The sequence below is a fragment of the Atractosteus spatula genome, chromosome 7, assembly GCF_055471065.1.
Source record: "Atractosteus spatula isolate fAtrSpa1 chromosome 7, fAtrSpa1.hap1, whole genome shotgun sequence".
In the NCBI taxonomy this organism is placed as follows: domain Eukaryota; kingdom Metazoa; phylum Chordata; class Actinopteri; order Semionotiformes; family Lepisosteidae; genus Atractosteus; species Atractosteus spatula.
This window is the reverse complement of record NC_142712.1, coordinates 21,983,945-22,002,912: the sequence shown is the minus strand read 5'-3', so window position 1 is coordinate 22,002,912 and position 18,968 is coordinate 21,983,945.

The following is an 18,968-nucleotide window of genomic DNA, read 5'->3' as shown; positions in this document are numbered from 1 at the left end:
TTCTCCACAAAAGATTTCAGAAATCTGGAACAAGCTGAAAGCCTGGTTTCTTTCAAGAGCCCTTAAGATCACTTAGCTGCTAGCAATGAAACAAACTAGATGGGCTGAATGACTTCTCATTGAGATCTTAAAGTTATAATGAAAAAGTCCTGTTAAACCTTTTTATTCAGTGATGAGGTGTAGAGTATGTTTTTCATGTTTTTTGCTCATGTTAAACTGAGAAATTGAGCCCAATGAACACACCACTTTTTCCAACTAAGTTAAAAAAGAAGAGAATGATTTAATGTTGACCAGTATGTTGTGCTAAATTATGCAGAAAACACCAAGTAAAGGAATAAGAATATAACTTCAACATCATAGCCACTTTAAAATTAACCTTAGGAAAAGCCGGAAAAACTCTTTGGATGTGGTCATAAAACAGATAGGTATAAAAGACAAATTTTTTTGAAATGTAGTTTAAAGATGCAATTTAACAACCAATCCTGTTAATACCTCCCCAGCAAAACTCTCTGTAGATGCTTTTTAATTATAGCCCATAGACATACGTATTGCTTCAAAACTCTGGAGCATAATGTTATTGAACTTTTTTTGTCTGTAAGAAACAGAAGTAATGAATACTGGCCTATAGGACAATAACCTACGGCATTATATTAAGAACAGAGATATTTCGTTTCCTATTATATATCCAATAAATGTGTAATATTCCTTCCAGGCAGTCATTTTTACAGCATCTTCCCAAATTCCCTTTAAGGCATTGAGTTCTCCAGTGTCAAGTTATTTCTGTGGCACTTTTCTTTAATAATACTGTGACTGAGCTGTGCACATCATAATTTTAGTTACACTCTGGTATAATAATACATTTTGGTTTCACGTGGCTAATAAATCACAGTTTGGAAGCTACAATAAATAAAACATGAAAAGGATAAAGTCTGAGGTATTTTGAAACCATTCTCATTTATGAAAATGTAACACATTTTCTTCAAGTAAAGCTTTCATGTTGCATTTTTTATATTACATTCTGGAATAAATGAAAACTGCTGCTGGCTCTTCATAAGAGATTTGAATTTGGCTTTTCATTTCTCCCAATAGCCCCCTTTAAGGCACACACTAATGCCTGATCTTTACTTTCATACTTTGTCATGAAAATAAGATCTTCATTTTTTCTGTGTTGCCCAGTAGATGTGTGCATGTGGTGTTTCACACTTTACTGTCTCAGTGCAATTTGAGTGTAATTCCAAAGAGGCAACAATCATTGATATTCAGTAACCTAAAGATTTAGAAATGTCTATGACTATATCTTCTGACACCACTTCAGCTAAATGGTCCTATATTAGTTTTCTATAAATTGAAGTAAACTAAAATGAAACATTAGATAGATAGATACTTTATTGATCCCGTGAGGGAAATTGCAGTGCAACAGCAGCTTACCACAGACAACACAGCAACAGTGTAACGAATGATACAATAATAATAATACAATACATACAATACAATCAGTACAGTGAGAAGTGCACTAAGAAGAGCTACTCACAGTCCAGAACACACAAAGAACAAACCAGAACAGAACAGTACACAAAAAAGTTGTATTGCACAATATAAATATAAATATAAATGTTTTGCACAGGTCCCTGGCATATATTTCACAAAACGGTTGTAAACGGGAAAAAGAAAAAAGAACAGATGTATCAGTTTACTGTTCAGTCCAGAAACAGGTCACAATGTTGCCTCTGCCCAGAAGCAAGGTGGATGCGTTTTACAGTCTTATGGCAGAAGGCAAGAATGACCTCCTGTAGCGCTCCCTGTCGCACCGTGGATGGATCAGTCTATTGCTGAACATGCTCTTCATTTTTACAAGCATGTCATAGAGGGGATGGGAGACGATGTCCATGATGGCCTCTAGTTTGGACACCATTCCTCTCTCAGCCACTACCTCCAGGTCCCTTTGCAGCATATAGATGATTACATCTTCCACACCAACACTGGGCTGGTAGGCAAACTGTAGGGTGTCCAGTGATGAACTAACCAGGGGTCTCAGGTGGGATAAGATCAGCCTCTCCAGTGTCTTCATGACGTGAGAAGTCAGCACAACTGGTCTGTAGTCATTGAGGACAGAGGGGCGCCCTTTCTTTGGTACCGGGACCAGGCATGATGTCTACCAGAGCACAGGGACTTTTTTCAAGCGCAGGCTCAATTTGAACAGTCGCTGGAGCACTCCGCTCAGATGATCAGCACAAGCCCTCAGAACTCTGGAACAGTTATCTGGTCCTGTGGCCTTACCCTGGTGCAGCCTCTTCACCTCCCTCTTTACCTGGTCAGCTGTGATGGTCAGCCTGGCCTGGGGGATGGTGCTCATAGAGCTTTCAGTGCTGCAGGTGCTAATGGCGGAGGTGTTGGAGAGTGGCAACTGTGGGGGATGGGGGGGTGAGTAGCTGTTGGGGGTTGTAGCTGTAGTTGGCCATAATTGTGGGGGGATGGAGGAGGTGTTGGGCAGTCACAGCTCTGAAGGCTTAGGGAGCGTGTGGCTGTGGGGGGATGGGTGTTGAGCCACAGAGGGCCCTGATTCAAACCTGTTAAAGAACTGGTTCAACTCGTTGGCCATCTTCAAGTTCCCCTCCATTGCACCCCCAGCCTGTTTGAAGCCAGTGATCTCTCTCATGTTGCTCCATACATCCCTCGCCCTATTCCTTTGTAGCTTGTCCTCTACCTTCCTCCTGTAAGCGTCCTTGCTCTCTCTTAACTTCTGCTTTAGTTCATTACTTCTGTTCTTTCTTACAGGCAAAAAAAGTTCAATAACATTATGCTCCAGAGTTTTGAAGCAATACATATGTCTATGGGCTATAATTAAAAGGCATCTACAGAGAGTTTTGCTGGGGAGGTATTAACAGGATTGGTTGTTAAAAATAATGGTAACTGGAACTGTGGCAATGATCAAGAAATGTTGTGAATAACACATTTCAAAACAAAGTAAATACATTGTTAGCATGGTAAAATGTGGACAAACTGAACATACAGCACAAATATACTATGGATAGACATTTATAGTAGAAATTTGAGGTTTTCAATCAAACCCTTGACAAAGAATGTGAACAAACATGAGCAGAAAGCATAAAATAAATTAAGCATCTTTTCAGTTATTCAACAGCAGAAAATGGGACTTGTTCTCACTGACCATATCGAAGTTATTGTTCTTTCTCAATACTTATGTGTTCTGTTGTTATGCAGAAGCAGAGGTTAGTAGCGATTCAAGCCCAGGGCATTTCTTGAAAAGAGTAGGGGTGTTACCTTGGCATTCTGGCCAAAATTTCCATTGTCCTTTACCAATCATGGCGTCCTAATAATCACAATCTATGAACTTCATTACTCTGTTGTCGTCCCCACTGATAGCTGAAGTGTGGTGAGCAGACTGGCACACTATGGCTACCATCGCATCACCCAGCTAGGTGCTGCACATAGACATAACATTGCAACACTGCACATTGATGGTGGTGGAGGGGAGTACCCATCACCTGTAAAGCACTTTGAGTGGAGTATCCAGAAAAACACTATAGAAGAGTATTGAATTGTTGTTATTATTAAGTGTCAAAACAGGGTATTTTACAGTACATTGATAGCAATGGCCCTTTTGGAATTTCATTTATGCTAAATGACATCTGCCTTTATTGACTTAGTTTTAACTAAGAGGGGATGATTGCCTGTCTGCAAATTCTCAAAATCAAGTCTGAGGAGCATTTTCAGTACATACAGCATGCCAAGAGAGCGCTTTTATCGGACAAATAATGTAAAACAGAAACAAAAGGTCACACAAATCTGTGTCTATTGAGTTTTTAATCACATTGGGTGTTGAGTTAGTTAGATAAAAAACATGACCAGCTAAAAACACAGCTCAAACAGTAGGAGCTGAGAAAAATATCAGCAGTCCTTTAGGTTTTATTTTCTTTGAGTATTTTCACCAGTCTTCACATTCAATAGGACAGGACTAACTTTTTAAATGATCAACATACTGTACATTCTTGGGCTACAAAAATGTACTATATAGTATAAGGTCTATACTGACAACATAATTCAGATTTAATCCTAGTCCAGTCTTTATTCAATCTTATGGAGCCATGGATGAAACATTCCTGAGTTGTTCTGTTGTTTTCTCCATACAGAAGAGGTGGAATTAAGGTTTTTGTGTACCATGTATGCTGCAGTCAGTCTGAGTGTTAGGTGCACTATGTTACATGTATGTTTGTAGTGTGGAGAAGATTGTGAACTCTAATATAATTATGGGAATTACAATTTCCTACCATAATACCCCATTTTAATTAAAATGGTTTTTTTTCTTAACTAACCAAAAGGTTTTATATGAACTAATTCAATGGGTTTTGAGATGCAATGGTTTATGAACCAGAATCGAATATTTAATGTGACAGATATAATGCAAATACTTTATATGTATTATGTCTTTGTGTTATAATAGATAAGATAATAAGATATAATTATGCTTTAAACTTTTTTTCTCACTGTTGTATAAGGGTGTGAAAGCAAAAGCTTTCATTTTTATATATGTTTTATTTGGGAAATTAAAGATAACAATGTGTAATGTGATAGCCGTATGTATATATTGCAAGTATTTACTTGAAATTTTGAGTAAGAATGCTGCCATGACTCATAAAGAACATCCATCTTAAATATCCATCTTAATTTCATTATGTCAATCATGTTTTAAAGATGACAGCTGGAAGCTGTGAAACTTTGCTTTTTTTATCCCTGAACCCTTTAAAGCAAGAAAAAAGGGTGCAAAGTATGATAGTGTCATATAAAATAAATATACAGTATAAGATATATAAACAAATTGTTACAGCTTTGGGTTTCTTCTTAGATTTTAGATAAAGTTTGTGACACTGGGAAGAGTAAATACTTCTAACTTCAAAGGAGAGAGGATGTTTGCTGAGGTCTGGGGGGTTCCTTGAGCGGAAACAATGGTAAAGTTTATCTAGGTATACCTAGGGATGTTGTGGAATAACAATTGGCAAGGGGCAGCACAGAAATAGACAATATAAGATCACATTAAGAGCACGAGAGAAAAGGGGGAGGAAGAAGGAAAAGACAAAGGGAGCAGGGAGAACAGAGGGGAGTCCACAAGAGTTGTGACTTGGGACTTGAAGCTTGCACAGTCGAGAGCCTCTACTTCATCATCCAAATCAACCTGACTGGAGCTAAGTATCTGAACCTTTTTAGAGCGTGCTTTTCTGTGTTTTCAAGGAACTTGGGTTTCCTGAGTAAAACATAGAAATGTCTTTCCTGATTAGGGTGCATTTTATGGATAGAGATATAGGCTCCCATTTATTTTGTGGCATCCAGGGTGCAGAGAGACAGATGTAACTGCAGGTTGCTTTGTATTTAGTTAGAAGGCAGCTCATCTCTTGTATGGCCTCTGTAGGCATATTAAGAGTTTAGTGGTTAGCAGCAGTCTGGGGTTTTCTGGGTGACCAGAATGTTAGGCCTCTGAAACGCTTATTTGTAAATACTGTATTTAATGTAACTTTGTGTGTTGTATGCTTTGTGTATTGTGTAGTTTATTGTAATAAATATTTGTTTTAACCAAGTGTGCCAGGATTATTACTCCTCTCAACAAAGCTGTGCCAAAGAATAAAGAATTCCTGTGCCTCTAATTATACCAGCCGGTCAGGTATATCATTAAAAAAATATCACTTAAAAGCTGGGGGTTATGAATAATTATTTCACTGACTGACTAAACCACTCGGTCAATTCCTGATTTTCACCAGTTTCGTAACCCCCCATTTGTAACAATATATATGTTTTTTTACACACTGTGTCTTCAGGAGTACCAGAAAGCATGGTGAAGTTAGTTCAAGCAACCTATAGAGATGCAACTACGAAGGTGGTCACACAACGGGGAGAGACAAAAGAGTTTGAAATCACAGTTGGAGTACACCAAGGATCAGCACTAAGTCCTTTCCTTTTTATAAACATTATTGACACACTGACAGAGGAGGTAAGAACAGAAGTGCCTTGGGAACTCATCTTTGCTGATGATGTGGCACTGATGGCAGATTCAGAAGTAGAACTACAGGATAAAGTGTTCAAATGGCAGAGGAGTCTGGAAAAGGGTGGACTGAAAATGAATGCAGAAAAATCTGAAATAATGGTAATGGAGAGAAGAGGAGATACTATGACCAATGTTGAGGAGACAAATGGAGGAAAACTGAAACAGGTTGATGGCTTTAAATACCTTGGATCAAAACTGGTAAAGGGAGGAGAAAGTAATGAACTAAAGAAAATATAATCTGTGACAGGAAAATTCCTAGAAAGTTAAAGTGCAAAATGTACAAGACTGTGATTAGACCTGTACTACTATATGGAGCTGAATGCTTGGCAGTTGGAAAGAGGGAAGAGAACTTGATGAGAAGAACTGAAATGAGGATGTTGAGATGGATTCTGCAGATTTCAATGAAGGATAAGATCAGAAATGAAGAAATCCGTAGACGATGTAGGGTGGTGGATGTGGTTGAGAAGATGCGAGAGGCGAGGTTACGGTGGTATGGACATATCATGAGGAGGGACGTTGAGGAAGTAACAAAGAGGGTAATGGAATTTGAGGTGGAAGGTAACAGGGGAAGAGGCAGGCCTAGAAAGAGATGGATAGATTGTGTGAGAAAAGATATGGAGGTATGTGAAGTGAGTGAGGAAGATGTGCTCGACAGAGACAAGTGGAGAAGAGCAACCAAAGCAGCTGACCCCAGGACAGTCTGGGACTAAGGCTTTGAAAAAGAAGAAGAAGAAGAAGATGTGTCTTCAGGATTGTTATATAATTTAAATCTTTAAAACAGGATAAAGATTTAAGCAAAACCATTTCAACAAAATTCTTTGTTCTTGTGATTTGTGAGTAAACATCAGAGAAAAGAAGTATTTCGATTAAAGCTTTATTATTTCAACAAACTCAACAAATGTATGTCTGTTCAAATGATCACTTTTTTTTAAGCAAGAAATGGTATGCAACACAGAAAAAACGTGTTTGTATTCTATGTTTGGTATACAAAAATAGAAAGAAGTGTTTGTTTTTTTCCCTGGACCTGAACAATGCTATGTGTCACACCTTGGAATGCAAAATCCTTATCAATTGCTGGATGGAAGTGACTGAGAATAAAAAGTAATGTTCATTTTAGCACAATTAATTATCTAGAGAAACCACAGCAAATGTCAGTGGCCTTAAATTTAATTTTAATAGGTAGGGATTTCTTTGATTTCTTAGAAACAATTAATAACTGCAGAAAAAAATGCCTCTAATGAAGTGAGTAAGACTATGTTGCAATAATGTTCAAGGCATTTAGTATTGCAGTGGTTATTTTTTGGCAAGTGTGTATTTTATTCCATCTGTCAGTCCACAAAAATATTCTCCTATTTTTTATTGTGAACCTGTTACATCACATGCAACTGAACCATTCTTATGGGTCCAACAGGAATAATTAGCAACTTCAGAGGATTAATCTACCAAAATAATATGTCATGTGTTAACAAAACTAACACTTTTAAAACAGCTGTATACGGAAAAGGTGAAAATGCAAATAAGAAGTTGACCATCATCTGAGGCATATAAAATAGTTGCAAAGAAATAAGCAATAGATTTATTCCATGCTGAAAAGAGAAGAAAGAAAACAGAACGTTTCAGCCATGGAGCCCTTTTCAGGTGTGAGAAAGACAGGGCAGTAAGCAAACGTAATGTAGCGGGAGAACAAAAGCTGGGAGAGAGGAGGAGCGAGTGGCGGGAGCAGGGGGCAGAAAGAGTGGCTAATCAGGAAGTGTGAAGTCAGGATAGGTGAAGAGAGGTGTGAAATGAAGCCTACAATGAATAGAGAGAATTTAGAAGAAAAGAAGTATGTCGTTGAGAGAAGGGGGGAGGTGTGATCCTAGCTGCAGGATAATTTTGGTTTCGGTAGTCTTTCTGATGTATGAGTTCAGAAAACCATCTTTGAGAACACAGACGGAGAGATTAGAGTTGTCATGGCCATCAGAGATGAAATGAGAAACAATGGGCTTGGAGAGATCTTTAATCTTCACAGCCCTAACATGTTCTCTAAAGCAGTCTCCAAGTCTCCTTCCTGTTTCTCCAATGTAGATGCTGGGCATTTACTGCAAGAGATACAGTAAAAAAGGCTGCTAGAGGTACTGTACAAGATGCCATCTGGGTGATCCAGAATTGTCCTGAGGGGCCTTGAATGAATGTGGTGTTAGATGTGTACTTGCAGGTGATACAGCAAACTCTGTTGCAAAGGAAAGTGCCTGGTGTTTATGATTGCTAAGGGCGGGCAAGGGAGCTGTGAACAAGAAGGTTGGGCAGATTAGGCGGTCAGAAAAGAGGGCCCCAATGGAGGGATCATCCTGTAGGATGGAAAAGTTGTTGTTAATAGTCCTGGGGATAGGAAGTGTGTTGGGGTGGTAGGGAAGCACCAAAGTAATGCAGTTGTTACGGCGGGAGTTCCTGATTGAGTTGATGGTCCGAGGGGTGTTTTTGGCTCATACAAGGGCCCTGTCAATAACTCTGCTAGGGTATCCTCTGTTGATGAAAAAAGAGTACTTGGTTCTGGAAACCGATGTTGTCGCTGCATAGTTGTCGTAGCCGAAGGAACTGTGAAAAGGGGAGAGAGTCTCTAGTGTGTTTCGGGTGAAATGAGCTATACAGGAGATAGCCGTGTGAATCCATGGGTTTGTAATAAACTGAAGTGGAGAGTCGGGGGTAGTTGATGGAGAAGTTGATGTCTAGAAATGGAAGAGTAGTGGAAGATATGTTAACTGTATATTTGAGGGACGGGTGGAAGTTGGTGAAGTGATGCAGAAAGTACTCAAGCTGGTCGTTAGAGCATGTGGCGGCACCGACGAGGTCATCAATGTATCACTTGTAGAGGTCAGGGACACCTTCCAGTGTAGGAAGCGAAAAACTACTACATCTGCAAGTGAAGATCTACTACAACCCACCTGAACATATAAAATAGTTGTCCACTAGTCCTCCTGTCCACTATTTATGAATTATAACGTATTTTTTAATAACTAGACTGACAAAAATAGTCACAAAAATGCCTATTTAAACAGAAAGGGTAAATCTTTGCTGCATAGCTAGTGGACTTCATCTTTATTTTTAATATAAAGAGACATTTCTTTAAAGAAAATGATTTTAAGGCTAGTACCACATCTAACCTACCAACAAAGAATATAGCTAGTAAAACAATATTAATATCCAAAGAAACACCCTCCACAATATACTGAATGTATTGAGTCTGCCTGTAAATATGATTCAGTTCTGACAGTAAACAACTAATAAAAACAACGGAAAATTATTATGAGATCTGCTAACAAATAAACCTGATGGTCTTAAGGCAAGTAGGAAGATACTGTATAATGCACATGATCAAAATTCCAAATGGAAATATAATGCAGCAGTTTATATTCATTCCCAGAACTCAAGAACACAATAAGGGCTACCAATGAATAGAGGTCATCACCTGATCTAGCTCACTTGATTGCAAGTGGTTACATGATAATATCATTCTAATCCAGCTACTATTTAGACCATTTCAGGGTTTTACCATCAATATCCTAGGTAGCCAGTTTTCCCGTTCATGATCCCTCTATAAATAAGTGCCCCCCCTTAGTCTTAAAAACACTTTATTGTCTTTGATTTTTTCCTAGGTTCTTTGTTTCATTTTCTTTCAATAACAAAAAGAAAAATCATACTTGTTTCATATAATTTTCCAAATACTGTCGATGTACTATACTAAGATAGGACAATTCTGAAGTACAGTGTGTTTCAGAAAACGATTGTGCTGAAATTGTCATTTTGAATAGCAGCACAACAATAGGGCATGATTTATAATCTGCAAAAAATATATTTGAAACAAAGATGTTTTGATAAACTCCAAGTGACTGCCTATTTACAGGTTATGAGAACCAACCAGCAACACAGCCTAATTCCACTCTCATCCAAAAATAATTTCTTATTTCAATGATGGTATTTTCTGGAGATTATAGTCTGCCTAATGTTTGTAATATCAATGACTCATGCACACTATCTGTAAAACATTTTCTATGACTTAGTTGCATATGCATTTTATTCCTTTCAACAAATGTGTGTGTAATAGCAACATTATATTAAATATTTTCTGAAGGACCCTATGACTAAATGCACCCTTAAAATGAAAATGATTGACCAATAATATAAGAATATAGGAAATTGAACATGACACACATACCTGATGAAGTTAAAAGCCTTTTATATTGTTTTGCTAGTTTTGACACACATTACCTTTGTTACATTTAATATGTACATTTGTTACATGTTATATTTGTTTACATGATTACCATTACATTAATAAAGCAGATGTTTCTACAAAGATGATTTGATGTGAAAATCTTTCATTTCTTTATGCTAGCAGATATTTGTTTTGACCAACCTAAAAGAGGTGGAAACTGTAAGGTATTTGTCTTGGAAAATAGACCATTTTTACTTCAAAGTACTGTATATCATGCACGAACATAGTCAGCATAGTCATAGCCAAACTGTGAGACAGAATCCCTTCACACTTTCAACACAAAAAAGTTATCTGTAAAAAGAATGAGAAAGAGATACAACACTGACACAAAAATATATTATATACACTGAAAACAACCCCCAGTGTATTCTCTCTAAAATTAATCCAGATAAAATGTGTCAATTGCACACAGGCAAACAACATTATTTGTGTCCTTGTTTTGTTTTTCTGTCTAGAAAAGTGAAATACTTTCTGTCTACAATACAATAAGACCAATAAGACAGCAAAAGCAGTCCTTGTGTGACTTTTCTCTCATCTTTCCAATGTGCTTCTCAAAGCAGTTTTAAATACCCACCCAGGAGAAAAAGCTTGAATGTTTCCTCATCTGTCTGTAAAAGTCTTACAACCCAACTTCATACTTTTATGTTTTACTTTTTATCCCCTCAATGTAATTTCACACAGCGGTTTTGATTCTCCCCAGTGAATATTCAATTCAGCATGGTTCATTAAAGTGTTAATTATGCACTCTCATTTGGCTCCTACCGAAAATTCCTGTGCAGGCAATTCCCTTTTCTGTGACGAGAAGTGAATTTAATTTGCTACGCGATTTACTAAATACCAGTAGGAAAATGTTTTGTTTTGTGAACCCACTCAGATATATTTTTTATAAAATTTTAATAATTTTGGAGATGTGAGACAAAGTGCATCTAAACATCTACTAAAGGCTCCTTTTAGTCTGCTGTGTCTCTAAAACTGAGACTTGTCTGATGGTACTTCATATTAAGGAATTGTAAAAATACTCAAATTAAACACCTTTTGATACTTGTCAGTCTTTAGAATTCTCTTTTGATACCAGGACCGTATTTTTTTTCACTGGGGAAAGATAAATCTATTCAGTTACTAAAATACTACTGTGGCACCCTCACCTGGCTTTGCGGCCAAAGAGCCCCCGGCTAGAGTGTGCGGTGAGGAGCAGGATGGGAATGACAGCCAAAGCGGGGACTAGGGAACCTCCGCTGACCATCCGGAACGGCTGTACATGGTTTGAGGTTGCCTGGATACTGTAAGATAGTTATCCCCCAGTTTTGCACCCCTTTTCTACCTGTGCCCATTTACCACCCTATACCTACAGTACAGTATGTACAAAAATGACCCTTGTGTGTTGGACCCTGTTTTTGTTGGTCTATTTGCTTGTGTGGTTGCTGCTGAGCTGGACTCCCATCTGACAAATAAAGCGCTGACTGTTTGTACTAGAAGAGCCTGAATTCCTGTCGCCATCCTCACTGAACCCATCGCACTACACTATCAGATCTGAAAAAATCATATTCTCAATTGTATTACAATCAATATGATTCGACTATGTTTCTACTAGTAGTTCCTACTATGCTCTACCATGCATTAAATTAGATGTTAGTGAAACGATTGCTTCGTTTAATCTGTTTCCCTACTGTACTTCTTTAAATTTTCTTAATGTGGAATATTAATATGGAATTATGTAACTAAAGAGAATTTTTGGTAGCTGGAAAAAAATGAGAAGTATATAATGACTCTGAATGTCATAAATGATATTAATTTATTAATATAAATATATTATACATATCGTATATACAGTAGCTGATAGTGGTACAAATAAAGTACACACCAGTATTTCTACCTTATTCATAAACATTTTCTGCATCAAAATCTTTAACTCAGCAACTTACTGTGGTTATTTTGGAAAAGTTTTGAAGTTCTCTTTCTAGTTATATAACACTGTAATGTTATACCCTTTTCTATGAATACTTATGGTTGTTATTGTTGTAAAAAAAGGTGTAGAACTTTTTAAAATGTGGTTACTAGGGACTATTACCATGGGATCATGTAACTAAAGGGAAATTTGGGGAGCTAAAAATAAAAATAACTGAAGTATAATAATGTCTCAATATTATTAACAATATTACAATATTAATCTATAAATAATAAAGAATGAAAAATAATAAACGTATATAGTAGGCAGTGGTTGCCAGGAATCAAAATATTTTAGTATGCAACAGTATTCCATCTTCTTCATGACCGTTTTCTACTTCAACATCTTTAACTCCTTCATTTGCTGTGGTTATTTTAGAAAAGTGTTGACATGCTCCTTTAACAAATTGTCCATTGGGTATAAGAAAGACTTTCTCTAATAAAATACAATATAAACTATAATCGCAATTCTGTCAGTTTTGTATATCACAGTGTAATAACATGAATGAACCTCCAGACCAGCAATCTCCAAGATACTAGGAAAGAGAAATGGAATTTAAAGATACCTTTAACAGAAATCGCAATTAAATTTTTTACATGTACAATATTTAGTTTTAAATTCAAATTTTAAAGCCATTATGTATATTTTTAAGTTCCAAAATTTAAAAAATAAATTTAAGTTTTTATGTTTTTTGCTGCCCTTTTTCTTCTTAGTAGTTGATATAATTATGACAGTCTCTACACTTCTGTTTGCTAAAGCACTTTAACATAAGGCAAGTTACAGAACACTACACTCTCTCATCCTAGCGTTAATCCCGCATCAGCAGGGTCCGCTTGTCGGCACGCCCGTCTCCATTTGGTGGTTTGAGCCAAATCTTTGAGCTGACGTTGCCATTAAATGCGACTGAGAATACTCCAACCGGTGCGCTGCTTCGCCTGCCGTCGGAGTGGGGAGGAACAAAGTAATGTAGCCAATTCATAGAGGGGGGATTATTAGGAGACATAGGAAATTTGGCCAGGACACCAGTGTTACACCCCTTCTTTTTTCAAGAAACACCCTGGGATTTTTAATGACCACAGAGAGTCAGGACCTCAGTTTTACATCTCATTCGAAAGATGGCACTTGTTTACAGTCTAGTGTCCCCGTCACTATACTGGGGCATTAGGACCCACATGGACTGCAGGGTGAGCACCCCCTGCTGGCCTCACTAACACCTCTTCCAGCAGCAACCTTAGTTTTTCCCAGGAGATCTCCCATCCAGGTACTGACCAGGCTCACACCTGCTTAGTTTCAGTAGGCTGCCAATTGTAAGTTGCAGGGTGACATGGCTGCTGGCTAAGCTACAGAACACTACAAATTAAATTAAATGACTATTCAAAATTATTGTTTTTATTTCTGGCATTTTATGTTAATTTACTTTTAGATATTATTAAAACTAAAATTAAACTAATTTTCTAATCATAAAGTCTAATTAACATACTATAAGTTTTTATTATTTTGTATATCACAATATGTTAAATATTCATTTCACATTCACGATCTAATAATATATAGTGGCTGTAGAGGCTACTAGGTTCTGGGGGTATATTAGATTCTCACTGATACTGTGCTCTACTTCATGTACTGTATACGAAAGACAATACACATCCTCCTTTACATTATTTTTTTCCAAGGGAGGAGTGTAACAATATTATTCTTTTGTTAAAGGCAATGCTACTTTGCAAGGGACAATATGATTGCATATATTATGGACTATATTAATATAGTATGCAACATTGTTCACAGATTAACTATTGCATTTAAGCGTGATAATTTTCTCCTTTAAATGCAACAATTTATACAAGTATAACTTGTATAAACAAGATTTTCTTTTTCTGTGATGCTAATAACTTTCTATAGAAAATCTATTAAAGTCAAAACTAACTTTTACTATTTATCCAGCTGAGCAATCTCACTTTGTTAAATAGTGTCCTGGTTCTCAATGAATCTTTACACCCTCTGTATAATCAACACATGCTTGGCACACCATGCTGTCACATGCAGGTGTAAAATACAGTAGGGTTAATAACTTTTGTGTTAAAAGATTTCAGATTTGTTTCAACATTTTTATCTGTTGTAGATATTAACACAACGGCAAATACTGTATGATTTCAATTCTACTGTTTTTCGCCTAATATTGCAAGTTATACGAATACAGATATAGATATAGATATGTACTGTGCATGTGTGTTGTTGTTTGGGTGTACACTATTACTCACAGGGGGTGAGTTTCCCGAAAGCATCATAATGCTAAGACTTGATCCTAAGTGAGTGTTTCCCAAAACCCATCATAACTAAAGTAGTACGTTAAATCCTTCGTAATCTAAGTGCTCCCCGACTCACTCGCCAACCTTAGTGACAGAGATCGCCAGACAGAGCACATTAAATTCTCATTAAATTCTCTGGACATTTAGAATACTAACATTTTATATTATGGATTTTGATATCTTGTTATACTACTGTATGTAAGAGGAAATTTGGAAAAAGAACATGTATTTATACAGTAATGAATTTATTAGTCATCCAATAATAATCCCTCTTTTAGTACTTTTGAGGTGGAGTTGAAATTTTATTTAAATTCTATAAAGAACATAAAAAATGCTAAAATAAGGAAAACATTTGATACTGTATATGTAAAAATATAACTTGGTTACATAAATATTTACCTCATTACCGCTGAAAGTTAATTGTTTTTTTTTGTTCTGTTTATGTTTTCTTTCTTTTATCTGTATTTTCTCCTCTATTTGTATTTTTAAACTTATATTGTAATGAATACGCCCCTGCACATACTGCAGCAAGGAGCTTGGCCACCCAGGCTGACAGAGATCTCTTTTAGCTCAACCAGGAAGTTCCCTGTTGTGTGACTCCGGAGACCTGGGTTCAATCCTATGTGGTAGCAGGATGAACTGGGGTGGGAGCGGTGAGGGCACATGCCCAGAGAACCCTAATACATTACAATACATTTAATTAAAAAAAATAAAAAATGCTAAGATTTATACTTGACTAGATGATATGATTTTCATGATGAAATGCAGTAATGCATTATTTAAGTTAAGTCATTGGGCCTAATATTTATTTATATTTAAAGTTCGAATACCATTTTATGTTCTGTAGTGATTGTCGACGGTAATGCTTAGACCTACTTAAATTTAAATTTGATTATAGGTCCTGTATTTGTTGAGTGACACATGCTTAGCTTAGTAGTTAATTTTTCCAGATGTCATGTTAATAAGACATATTAAAATGTATTTCCAATACACCCAATAACTATAAATAACAACAGCATTTTCTCATGAAACACTGTAATTCTTAAAAATGTCAGTGTGGCAAAAAATTATTGCTTTAAATCAAAGACGCTGTGCAGGATGCATACACCGTCCATGCAGTCAATCTTGGTTTTCTTTTACGGCGTCAGTCATTTATTTTCTTTTCTCTTAGAAACAAAAGGTGTCCAATTTTGTGCCTTTCGCTTAATTGGCTGTTAAATTATGGTGTCATGTTTACTTCATATTCCTTTTCATAACTTTATTTCATCCCACTAAAGGACCAGAAACTACACCACATAATGAAAATATTGTCAATCGATTTTTTTTTAATTGACTTGTGATGCTTTTTCCTAAGTGACTTCAGGGTCGGGATTAACAAAGAAGTACTTTATACTCGCTTGCAAAATTACTGATTAAGGAGGGTTTTGGGAAACACTCAAAAGGGTAGCAGTTAAATTACCTACGTACATTGCAAAGTTGCTTGTTAATCTCTAAGATTAATCATTTTCGGGAAACTCACCCAGGTTCAGTCTTAGCATTTTCAATCAATCAATCAAGGTTTATTTATCAATGCACGAACAGTACAGCATACAGTGGTGTTGTCGACAATGAAATGCTTTGTCTGCGAGCTCGTTAAGAGGGATAGAAGAGTAGAAGGACAGGAATTTATTGGGATTAGATAAACAAAAAGAAAAAAATAGGATACAATAAATTACACAATTACAATACAATTTACAGATTAAAAACAGATTTTCTCGTTACAAAAAAGTGCTTTGTTGATGTTACTGATTTTATAAAAAATCAAATAAACATTTTTATTTAATTATGCCAAAATTTCTCTAATTGTTGTCTAACTGTCTAATTGTTGCTAACTGTTGACAAACTTTGACCGATATTAAAGAAAGCAATGGAACACTGAACAAAACATTAATTTAAACCTTTTTCCAATAATAAATCCATAAATCCATGTGTGGTTTAGGTAAGTCATTGTTACTATTCTAATAGTTAATTGACCAAATTTATCAACAGGTTTTTCTTATTCAATTTATTGTGCTGAACGTTGCTTCTGGGAGACCCTCAGTAATTTTTAACTAAGTTAGTTTATTAGAGAAGAGGCTATAAGCTTTCATTTGAACAGTCCGGTGCAGGACCCCAATTCACAGTCCCTAAAGGTCAACAAGTTAAAGCAGTTTTGTAAAAAAGAACGACCAAAATTAGTGCAGAAAATGTTAAACTATAGGAGATGCTTAAAGTAATTTATTTTACTTAGTATTAACAATGTGCTCCTTCTGTAGTGTAAAATTTAGCATTTGTACTGCTTTGGTTCCTGTACCCAAGCATATTTCTCTGTAGATAGGATTTTTCTCAGAAATGGTTGATTACCCTGATGATGATTAACTGTGTGAAATGCATAAGTCCCCTCTGCTGTAGTAACAGTATCATCTGTTTTGCTGCCAGATTTTACAAAATATTGGTTGACAAACTCTCTCCTCGAATTGCCTTTTTGTGTTTGTCTGAGTCAACGTGAGCTTGCAAGTCAAGTACAGCTGTATCTGCCATGGAGACAAAAGTACCAGGCTTACACACCAAACATTCAGCTTCCCAGTCTTCTCTGCCACTTCGAAAACATGGAAATTTAGTTATGCTGTGAATTTACACTTTTGTTTTGGCATTGTGTTTGAGGGTTGGAAAACGAGAAACAAAATAGGGAGCCTTTTCGAAGGAATGCTTCTGCACTACACAGACTGAGTAAAGACACTGATATTGGCACCCAATGTCGCTCTTTCATGACTTAATCATACACAAACAGGACAAAAACTGAATGACGACGTAGGTCGCGAAGCTACTATCCTTAAACGTTTGTTAATTATTCTTCATGGTGAAAATAATGAGGTCGAAATCCCAGACATTTCTGGATATTTGAAAATTACCCCCGAACAGAGATATAAGGATCAAAATAGAGGACATGTCCAGGAAAATCCGGACATATGGTGTAACAAATACTCACAAGTCCCAAGAAACATATTACAATACTTTGTGAAATAATTTAGAAATAGAATTCTAAATCACGTCTGAGTAGTAATTGCAAAAAAGGTGGTTATAAAAACAGCTTATTTAGAATGATAATACCACCCAAAATTACTTTTAATAACATGCTGCATGACATTGTGGTTCTTAAAATAAAAAAGGATTAGTGGGTGGTTTGAACTGTCCTGAAAAACTATGTAACAAAAGACCTGGACTGTGGTTATTGAAGACTAGGTGCTTTATATTGAGTTGCCTGTACACAGTTTGTTCAGAAAGCTTTAGAATCATAGTGTGCGCATGTAGTAGTTAAGGTGGGTAGCTGCATCAGCATGCGTAGGCTGCAAAGGAACAAGTAATAGGTTTATTTCATGCTTTTTGGCCTAGGAGCCCACTTCATAGTGTGTGCATGCTGGGGGTTGACCGAAGGGCTATGAAGTTGTCACAAACCCTAAGCATGATTATCTGAAATAGGATTACTAAGGCAGTTTTGGAAAGACACAAGAAACTTCTATGTGAGTTCTTGAAATAGTTTAACTTATTTTTGCTTATTACAGCTCACCATGACTTCACAAAATACATAGCAAATATTAACAGAAAATCCTAACAGAAATGTAGAGCATCTTGAGTGATACACTGAATAATTACATTCACTATATATGTAGCGGCGAGGCTTAATAATAAGGCAGAATTAAGTGTTTCTGAGCTTCCCAAATGAGGCCCCATTTCTCTGTTCATCTCTGTGGTGCAGCCACAGAGAAACTATTCATGCAAGATGATTTAAGGTTTCCTAGGACAGCTCCCAAAGGGGGATGCACTTAGCTAAGTCTGGCTATCATGATCAATGGTCATCCACTGGCGCCTATCAGTCTAGGGAGTGCCGGATGGACATCTGGACTGCATTACTAAGTGTCAGGACTAAGTGACTCATATCTCACCTTGATCAACCAATCAGGGACTGGTAGGGCTGAGTAACCCACGTGGGACTCTGATGCCCATGGAACTTTCAGCCAATCAACAAGCTGAAGTTCCTCCAGGTAAAAACAGGCAACACAGGCCTGGAGATTCAGAGATTCAACAAGATTCAGATTCGGGAGATTCAGTAAGATTCTGGAGAGGATTCTGTGGACTGTTCTAAAGGGAATTCAAAGGAGAATTCCAGGGCAGGACGGCCCAGGAGCAGAAGGCTCCCAAGGGCAGGACATTCTCGCAGCGCGCCTCCTGACCATCCCGAGACTCAGCCCGGACAACCACGGAACGGCCAGTGTGTCCGAGTGCCAGAACTTTCCTTTGTTCTAAGAGTCTAGAGTGGAGGTTGCCAGAGAGTAACCAGCAGCAGGCCTCGTGGACAGGTCAGAACTGTGGACAGCTGAATCACTATTC